The 9,835-nt window shown below is 32.0% G+C and overlaps 1 long non-coding RNA gene across 1 annotated transcript; it reads left to right on the plus strand.

Moving 5' to 3' along the window:
- The first annotated feature begins 459 nt into the window (after nucleotides 1–459).
- LOC118483943 lies at nucleotides 460–1,300 on the plus strand. The gene is made up of 2 exons (XR_004872503.1): nucleotides 460–551; nucleotides 1,019–1,300. It is a non-coding gene; the product is annotated as an uncharacterized LOC118483943 (long non-coding RNA).
- Nucleotides 1,301–9,835: the final 8,535 nt, after the last annotated feature.

Raw genomic sequence — 9,835 nt, forward strand, 5'->3', positions numbered from 1 at the left:
TTCCATCCGTATGTTGTTGACCCCGAAGCTCATAAAATTGTTTCCTTGCTTCAACAGCTCCGTAGTGTCAAATTTCTTACTCTTAACTTGGAACTTATTGAGGTATTTGTCCTTAATGTTATCATTCGCATCTAACATAGATTTCCAGCATTAACAATTAAAAGATTAGTACAAACAAGGTTAATGCTTTCTAGATAAAAGATGTATATTGAGTCACTGAGTGTGCTTACATGATATTTGAGCACTCTACTTACATGACTTAGAAACATGTATTCATAGAATTAATAAACCTTTATATCTTTACTTATGATTATGAGATTGCATTATTTTTGTAGATTCTTAGTTCATCTGTGGAATTAATCTCACATCAACCTTCTCCATTTGCCAACTTAAAGAGTTTAAAGATTCTTCCAGAGTTGTATACAAATCCAGATAGTTGTTTTTTTTTTGGAAAGCAAACACAACCAAAAGTAACTACTATGTGCAATGAAGTTAAAAACTATTTGCTAGATGGTTCTCCAGGTGCCACCTTCACCATGGTCACACTTGAGGTATGTACACAATGAAGTATATTTTTATCTTCCACACATTCTACTTATTGCCCTGATTGCCAAAATTCTTATTCAAGCAGAGCCTATGCGTCAAATTTGTAAAGTGAACCAGTAACTATGTTCTAATGTGAACCATAAAATTATACCAGGAAGAGCATTATATGCACAAAACACGTTAGGTTAAGTTTCAAATCCACTAAACACACTTTATGTTTTTGTCTCTAAATTCTCTGTTTCTTTTTGATAAATTGATATTGCTGATACTTTTTTTTGTTCAAACAAATATCACAACAATTTGTTTTAACCTTTTACCTTTAAGTTGAATTTTGTAGTAGAAACTTATACACCTTTTAAGTTAAGAAACTCACTATGCTTTATATAGATGTGAAAGAAAACGATACATTTCAATATGCTATTAATTTGGAGATATGTGACAAATGGTAATTAGTATTATGGAAAAACTGTAGGAAGCAAGGAACAACACCAAGGGAAGACACAGGTTGATGTGGAAACGTTCTAGAACTATTCAGGAAATAAACGGCCAATTCTGACATCATTTCAAAGTTGAACGAGATTACTTGGAGCCGTTGTCTTAGCAAATCTTTAAGGTTTTGATTTACGTTATTCTCACAAGTGATGACTGTAATAAAAACGCCAACTATTGGTGCCGTTGTTATCTAGTAGTATCTCTATGCTCGATGCTTCCTTAGCTGAAAATGGACTGCGAATGGGATTGGAAAAGGTTTATTGCACCATCTTTGTGTTTGCTTTCTTAGAGTTTTATAGATTTGGTTTACAGTTTTTGACAAATGATGAGACACGCGTGAACACAAAAGGATATCATATATATCATCTAGCTAAGCATGAATCATGTTGAAGATATTCGAACATGAAAGAATTCAATTGACACACTCAAGTGGAGTGTACGACGATATAATTAGTGAAGCTTTCAGTTATTTCAATTGAAATATCTAAAAACGGGGAGATTAGGAGACTGAAATAAAACAGTGCAAGTGAATAATTTAAATAGATGCATGTTTGGTTCAAACCTGTATCTAATTATCCATAATGCAAATTTGGTCGCATACTCACTATGTTAAGTTTTGGGCTCTAAAATATTGACTAGTCTATAAGCAATTACCTATTAGATGTGTTAGAAATGTTAATTATTAAACTTTAGTTATGTTTTTCTATTATTCGGACCGATATGTTTATGATATGTATTTAGAATACCCGTTATGTAGATAGGGTGATATGCGGATCAAAATGATAAGCGGGTTGTTAAACCGTCAAGGAAGTTACCCGCTTAAATTTAACCGCCAAAATTGTATGTTTAAATACTGATTTGCCGGGAACTATTCCGGTTACCAAGACAATTTGTATGTAATAGAATTGTCCTTTCAATCCTCCATATTTTCTCTGCAAATTCGATATTCGTTTGTTATTCGATATTCACTACAAGATGTCTGTTTTCCATTCAAACACTTCCGCTGCAAATGATATTGGTAATCCGGTTATTCATCATCATGATGTTAATTCGGATTTCCAACATAGTGGTATCAGAGCCACTTATGGAAAACGATCCGAAATTAATGAAACCTCTACCACTCTTCCTTGTCAACATTGTACCGATGAAATTAATGAAAGGAACAAGCGAATTCCTCGTGTTCGACTTTGTTACTATTGTCACTTACCAGGCCATCAGATCTACAACTGCATGGCAAAAGATAATGATGAAACAACCCAACTGTTAAAACAGGCTATCAATGTTGGGATCAGACGAAAGGAAGAAGATATTCACTGCAATGATGAGATGATTGTCACCGGCACTGATGGCGGACAATGGGCAGGAATATGGTACGTTAATCCGACGTTCAATCATCATTTTTCTGGCAATATAAATGTTTTCAAAAGGGTGAAACACATGATGGGTGTAGAGACAAGATCGGGTATGAACAACTTTCTGTTTATAAGAGGGGTAGGATCGGTTGATTTGAAAACATGGAATGAAACACTGAATGTTCAAAGTGTTTATTATTCACCGGAAATTGATCGAAATGTTTTAAGCCTTGATCAACTTACATTACAAGGTTTTACGGTCAAAAGATCCGGTGACAAATGCAAAATATACCCCATGTTTTCAATCCCGGTAATAAACTCAATAAATGATAAAACCGGTCTGACGAAGGAGGAAGAGTTGGGTGCAAATGAGAAACGAAGATTGCAGGAACTGGGAACAGTCGATGAACAATTCAAAGAAGAATATCTGAATTCTTATTTTGAAACACTAGATGTTTCGGATGAGAATGAAAATGACTGGAATCTGCTTATCTTAAGGGCAATAGATGTAACAACCCTCACTAAAATTAATATTTAGTATGATAATTATGCAATAAGGAAACCCTAATTAAGTTTAGTATGATTAATTAATCAGTTAATCAATATTAATTAAGCTCACAAGATTAATTAAGCTAAGTAAGGTCTATTAAAAATAGATATATATGAGGTCGTATAAGAACATTTAATATTAATAATAAAATATATTATTTTTTTTCCTTACTCCGTTTTTAATGAAACTTAGGTTAAAACGTAGATAAAAATATGCTCGTTCTAAAGACATATTCGTCGTTTTATAAAACGTTATATTTTAAAAGTTATACAAGAAAAACGAGTTAAGCAGCTGAATTAATATAACTAAGCTAGCTAGCTAGCACGTCAAGCTAGCTAGCAAGCACGTCACTTGAATCCCACATCGAACAGAAAAGGAATTGAGCTGCCTGCTTGCTTGCTATAAATAAGAAGCTTAGGATTCATTTTTCTTTGCTCATTTCTCTTCTTCTTCTCTCTATGCGTTGGTGTTCTGACCAATAATCACTCGATCGCTATTACGATTCAGTTTCCGAGCGATCAATATATCCAAAGAATGTTTAAGTGCCGCCCACATTGGGTTATGCTTTGTCGTTGTCGATAATTCGATAATGAGTTGAAGCATTGTACTTTGTCGTTGTCGATAATTCGATAATGAGTTGAAGTACTATACTTTGTCGTTTGTCGTTAATACGATAAATGAGTTGAAGTATTGCACTTTGTCATTCATTGTGAGAATTTGATCTCGTGAATTATCGTAAAAGCTGTATTGATCATTAACCCGGTTTTTATGAAATTCGTTAAGGTTCGAATCTCATGACTACCATTAAGGTTTGATTTGGGTTTTACACCAATACGTATTCTATTCTGTTAAACTACCAAAAACACTCCCAACTACACCCTTACAATCAAACAAACTATTAAATCATCAGAAGATCCAGAATAATAAAGTATATGCTTAATTATCGGGAAAAGTAGAATCAAGAAGTTTGTTAACTCAATCCTGCATGATGATTAGTGAGTTATTCTCTTTTATAAACTTTTTCTCACCATTTGTGAGTTATTCTTCTTTTATAAACTCTTTTCTCACAGTTTGTGAGCTGTTAACTGTTTTACAATACTCCCAATTATTTTCAGAATTATAACTTACAGTGATTAAGTTTATGTGAATAGCCAAGTTACAGCCGGTATGTGGGGTATTGTGCACATTACTTGATAATCGTCACCATTGGGGCAGCCATTGGGGCAGCCATTGGGTGATATGACCATAATCACAGATACCATTGGACGTATGGGCCAATGGATCGAGTGGTAAAGTACTGTGGGTAGTTGGTTGATATCAGAGACATTGTAAAAGATCTTACCACTGTGAATTATAACAAATGTGTCGTTTTCAGTAAAATGAATAATTCACTCAGTATTTCCCGCTGACAAAACCTTTTTAAAACGCGTTTCAGGTAATTACAATAGATTGGAGTAAGGATTGGATCCGACACTGAAGGACTTCAAGAAGTGGCTTATTTTCAAATTAAGAAATATTGTTTTTATTTAAAAGCTACCTTTGTAAAACATGGAATTTATTCCATCTTTTTAAATAAAATCCGGTGTTTCTAAACTCTGATATTTTTCCTAACTCACGGTCCTGATGAAATTTCCGCTGCAATGTTTTTAAAATAATCACCGGTACCACTGGACTGCTCACGGCACCGATTCCGGCTAGATGGGGTCGGGGGTCGTGACAGAAGGTGGTATCAGAGCTAAGCCACTACTTTAAGCCTATAAAGTGTTGTGATAACAATACTTAAGCTTAAATATAAGAGTTAGGAAATTGCTATTAACTTAACTGGTAGCACATCTGATAGTACTTAGACTTGAACATAAGAAAAGATGCCTTAGTATAAGCTAAGCCACTTGTTTACGCAAATAGGTGTTATAATAATACCTAAGCTTAAACGGAAAGTTAGAAACTTAATATTATTTGATAGCACTCTGAATGATATTTAGACTCGAACTTAAGAATTTTGTCTTAATATAAGCTTCAAGATAAAATTACTTATATAAGTATAAATAAGTATAATTGGTATTCAATAAGAATAACGACTAGCAGGCAATAGCATTTAATTGCTATTTATTCTTGTTTATTGGTATTACTTGGTCAAGAATAAAGATATATTATGGAAATACAAATTTCCTTGATTCTGGATAAAAGCCCTAATAAAAAAGAGGCACTTTTTGAAAAAGATACTATTTATGGGAAATAGGAAATTTTCTCCGGCAAAACTGGGTATAGAGTAGCAGACTCTCCAGCTTGTCCGGATATACTGAAATTACCGCTCCGGCGCGAACCGGATAAGACGGGATAAATGGTATGTCAAACCAGTAACAAGATTTCCCTAAATAGTATCATGACCAAATATCTAACTGGTTTTTGGGAATATGAATCTATTATATACATTTAACCCTATGAAAGGTATGTATATTACAACATATGAAATATATAATATAGATATGTATATCTATAAGAAATTCCAAAAAGCCATAACAATTGATAATAAAGCACAAGCATATGTATATAGATTTCTTTATCAGGAATCTCTCGCATATATCTTTAATTTCGATGTCAAACATTCTTTCGTTTGATCATCTACCTCGTAACTCATGCAACAAAATAATACTGGAAACCCATTAAGTTGGGACACCTTCAAAAATATAAGAATTACCAATACGTTACCATAAATTATTAACACCATAAATTATGAACGCAAGTAAGAAGCATGTCAAGTTGTGCTAATGCACAAGAAAACACATGAAACTTAAAATTATACGTCCACAGACGTCAAAGTTTATCACACACAACTTCCAAGGCAAGACCTTTGAAAAATATAAATTAGGCACGATGACACCAATATTAATTCCGTCGGTAAAAGTACTACTAATCAAAAAGCGGTATTTTGCCACATGATCTTACAAAATCTCGCTGAGGTACGTTGGAACAACATTTCACAAACATCGGTACATAGTTTAACCTGAGTCATAATTATTAGTACTACAAAAGAAGTCATATAGTTTTGCACATTCCCTATTTCATTTCACTTCATTCGACATTCTCTGATAATGTCATTAAACAAATAAGTTATCACACGAAATTCCAGATAAAGCTCTTATATTTCTTTCGTTGCAATTCTGACTTCTGCCTATAAAGAATTGACTTTCGTGTTTTTACTTCCTCTAATAGTCATCATACCATGAGAATTTCTTTCATAGTAGCAAATATTGATCTATTTCATTTCTTGGTAAATCCACACTTTACACATGCACTGTTTGTTGCGCATGTAGTTCGTTTGATTTATAAAGACCACTGGAGGGCTTCATTCCAATTTATTATTTTTATCAAAAGTTCAAATATCATATCACTATACTTGATCTTTGCATTTATAAACCACGTTTATTGCAAAACGTTGACTCTTTGATATTGAGTCAATAAGTTTCTTGAAAAACTCAATTTCCTTTAGCATACATGGTTTTTTTGTTGTAAACATATCCCAAAATTTCTTATTAATACATGAACTCGTTTTGTTTACACCAAGTTCAATTGTTTGAGCTTGCTCGCATCATGTATTCAATTCAAAGTCCCATATGATGGATTGAAGCCATCATATTCAAAATAGTCCCGACAAGCACTTCAATTCTCTTGAACCATAGCATGCTTGTTTAGTCTTCGAATTCATCAAAACATTTATTTGATTACAATCACCTTGTGGTGACATTTTTCACAACATTTGAAAATTTCGCTGATCTCGTTTAACTTATTTATTTTTAGTAAATATTTAAATATTAATAACAGTAGGTATTAACATTATTTTAAGGGTATTATCAAGACAGATATTGGATAGCGCAGCCTTAGTTAGGCATGGACTGATCACCTATGCTTAAACAAGGAAGTACTAACCAATATCCAACAATGATAATAACTATTTAATATAAATTAAGTCATCATACTTATTTAGTAAATTTCATTTTTATATACAAATATTTTTATAGAAATATAAATATATATACTTCGTACTGTGAAAAGAAAACATATTTTCATAAAACAAATAAAGAGACGAATAAAATTATCTAAATAATCGCCTAAATATTCATAAACAAGACATGTTATAAATAAATTTTTGGTTAATATTTCACAACTACTAAATACTTATAGAAATATTCCTTTATAATATGTACATATTAAAATATCAAATATCATTTACGCAAGCCAATATTTAAGTATGTTCGATATTAAAATAAACATTTATTATTCTACTTTCATGATACCCTAATCTTATAGTAAACATACTTGATTTTAAAAATAATAATCATGAGTTCTACGATATTGGGTAAACCTATTTATAAAACATATATTATTATTATTACGGGTTTTGATATTTTAAACCTATCTATATTTATTTATTATTCTACTTTATGATAACATAAAAGGAAAAGGTATTTAGTAAACCAAAATATCACCTATCTTTAAATCAAACATTTTGATTAAAATCATCTGAATACAATTTTGTATTAAGACAAAAATACTCTAACTTTATTATCTTTTCATGTATTCTTACAAATCACCCATCGCAACACATTGATTTTCTCATATCATAATTCAATATTTGCCGAATCATTTTCATGGTTTCATTTCATTTTTAACTGGTCAATCTTAAGTCTTCCTTAGGTACCAATCAAGGTAAGTTTTCTTCTGACAAAGAATTTTACTAATTCCAAAAAGTTCTTCACATTCATTTTAAGAATCTACAGATCATATATCTTTTGGCTTGAACCCAATCACCTTGAAAAACTATACCATTTCATCTCATTCGTTTGAACATTTCATCTTTTGAAATATTTAGATTCGCTTCCTTGAAACTCACAATTTCGAAAACGGTGAATTTATTCGGTCATCATTATTGAATTCTTTCAAAACATTACAAACGCTTTGTAGCATCCGAATAGAGTTGTAGCCTGTGTTAAACCCTATTCATGAGTCATTCGTTTGATTCGTCATTTTCTTGGTACAATTATGTACTCAGATTACAATACACTAAATCCTGTTGTCCATTACCATTTAAGTAAACAATACTGATTTTCGGATAATCATTAACAAATCATTTTCCATACTCCCATTCACAAATAGATATTTATCGAATCGGAATCTCCCCCAATTGATTAAAGTAAGTTCATTTTGAATATTAAATCCAATTGTTTCTATAAATCATTTTTATTTTTAAAATGTTCATACCCCTCAAAATATCTTTTGATTCCATTCCACGCTACATTATTCCTCTTAATTAAAAGAAGAAACATAACCCCAAGAAAATATCATAATTCAAATCTCGAGGACGAGATTTTTATTAAGGTGGGGAGGATGTAACAACCCTCACTAAAATTAATATTTAGTATGATAATTATGCAATAAGGAAACCCTAATTAAGTTTAGTATGATTAATTAATCAGTTAATCAATATTAATTAAGCTCACAAGATTAATTAAGCTAAGTAAGGTCTATTAAAAATAGATATATATGAGGTCGTATAAGAACATTTAATATTAATAATAAAATATATTATTTTTTTCCTTACTCCGTTTTTAATGAAACTTAGGTTAAAACGTAGATAAAAATATGCTCGTTCTAAAGACATATTCGTCGTTTTATAAAACGTTATATTTTAAAAGTTATACAAGAAAAACGAGTTAAGCAGCTGAATTAATATAACTAAGCTAGCTAGCTAGCACGTCAAGCTAGCTAGCAAGCACGTCACTTACATCGAACAGAAAAGGAATTGAGCTGCCTGCTTGCTTGCTATAAATAAGAAGCTTAGGATTCATTTTTCTTTGCTCATTTCTCTTCTTCTTCTCTCTATGCGTTGGTGTTCTGACCAATAATCACTCGATCGCTATTACGATTCAGTTTCCGAGCGATCAATATATCCAAAGAATGTTTAAGTGCCGCCCACATTGGGTTATGCTTTGTCGTTGTCGATAATTCGATAATGAGTTGAAGCATTGTACTTTGTCGTTGTCGATAATTCGATAATGAGTTGAAGTACTATACTTTGTCGTTTGTCGTTAATACGATAAATGAGTTGAAGTATTGCACTTTGTCATTCATTGTGAGAATTTGATCTCGTGAATTATCGTAAAAGCTGTATTGATCATTAACCCGGTTTTTATGAAATTCGTTAAGGTTCGAATCTCATGACTACCATTAAGGTTTGATTTGGGTTTTACACCAATACGTATTCTATTCTGTTAAACTACCAAAAACACTCCCAACTACACCCTTACAATCAAACAAACTATTAAATCATCAGAAGATCCAGAATAATAAAGTACATGCTTAATTATCGGGAAAAGTAGAATCAAGAAGTTTGTTAACTCAATCCTGCATGATGATTAGTGAGTTATTCTCTTTTATAAACTTTTTCTCACCATTTGTGAGTTATTCTTCTTTTATAAACTCTTTTCTCACAGTTTGTGAGCTGTTAACTGTTTTACAATACTCCAAATTATTTTCAGAATTATAACTTACAGTGATTAAGTTTATGTGAATCGCCAAGTTACAGCCGGTATGTGGGGTATTGTGCACATTACTTGATAATCGTCACCATTGGGGCAGCCATTGGGTGATATGACCATAATCACAGATACCATTGGACGTATGGGCCAATGGATCGAGTGGTAAAGTATTGTGGGTAGTTGGTTGATATCAGAGACATTGTAAAAGATCTTACCACTGTGAATTATAACAAATGTGTCGTTTTCAGTAAAATGAATAATTCACTCAGTATTTCCCGCTGACAAAACCTTTTTAAAACGCGTTTCAGGTAATTACAATAGATTGGAGTAAGGATTGGATCCGACACTGAAGGACTTCA

Source organism: Helianthus annuus, chromosome 11, assembly GCF_002127325.2.
Source record: "Helianthus annuus cultivar XRQ/B chromosome 11, HanXRQr2.0-SUNRISE, whole genome shotgun sequence".
In the NCBI taxonomy this organism is placed as follows: domain Eukaryota; kingdom Viridiplantae; phylum Streptophyta; class Magnoliopsida; order Asterales; family Asteraceae; genus Helianthus; species Helianthus annuus.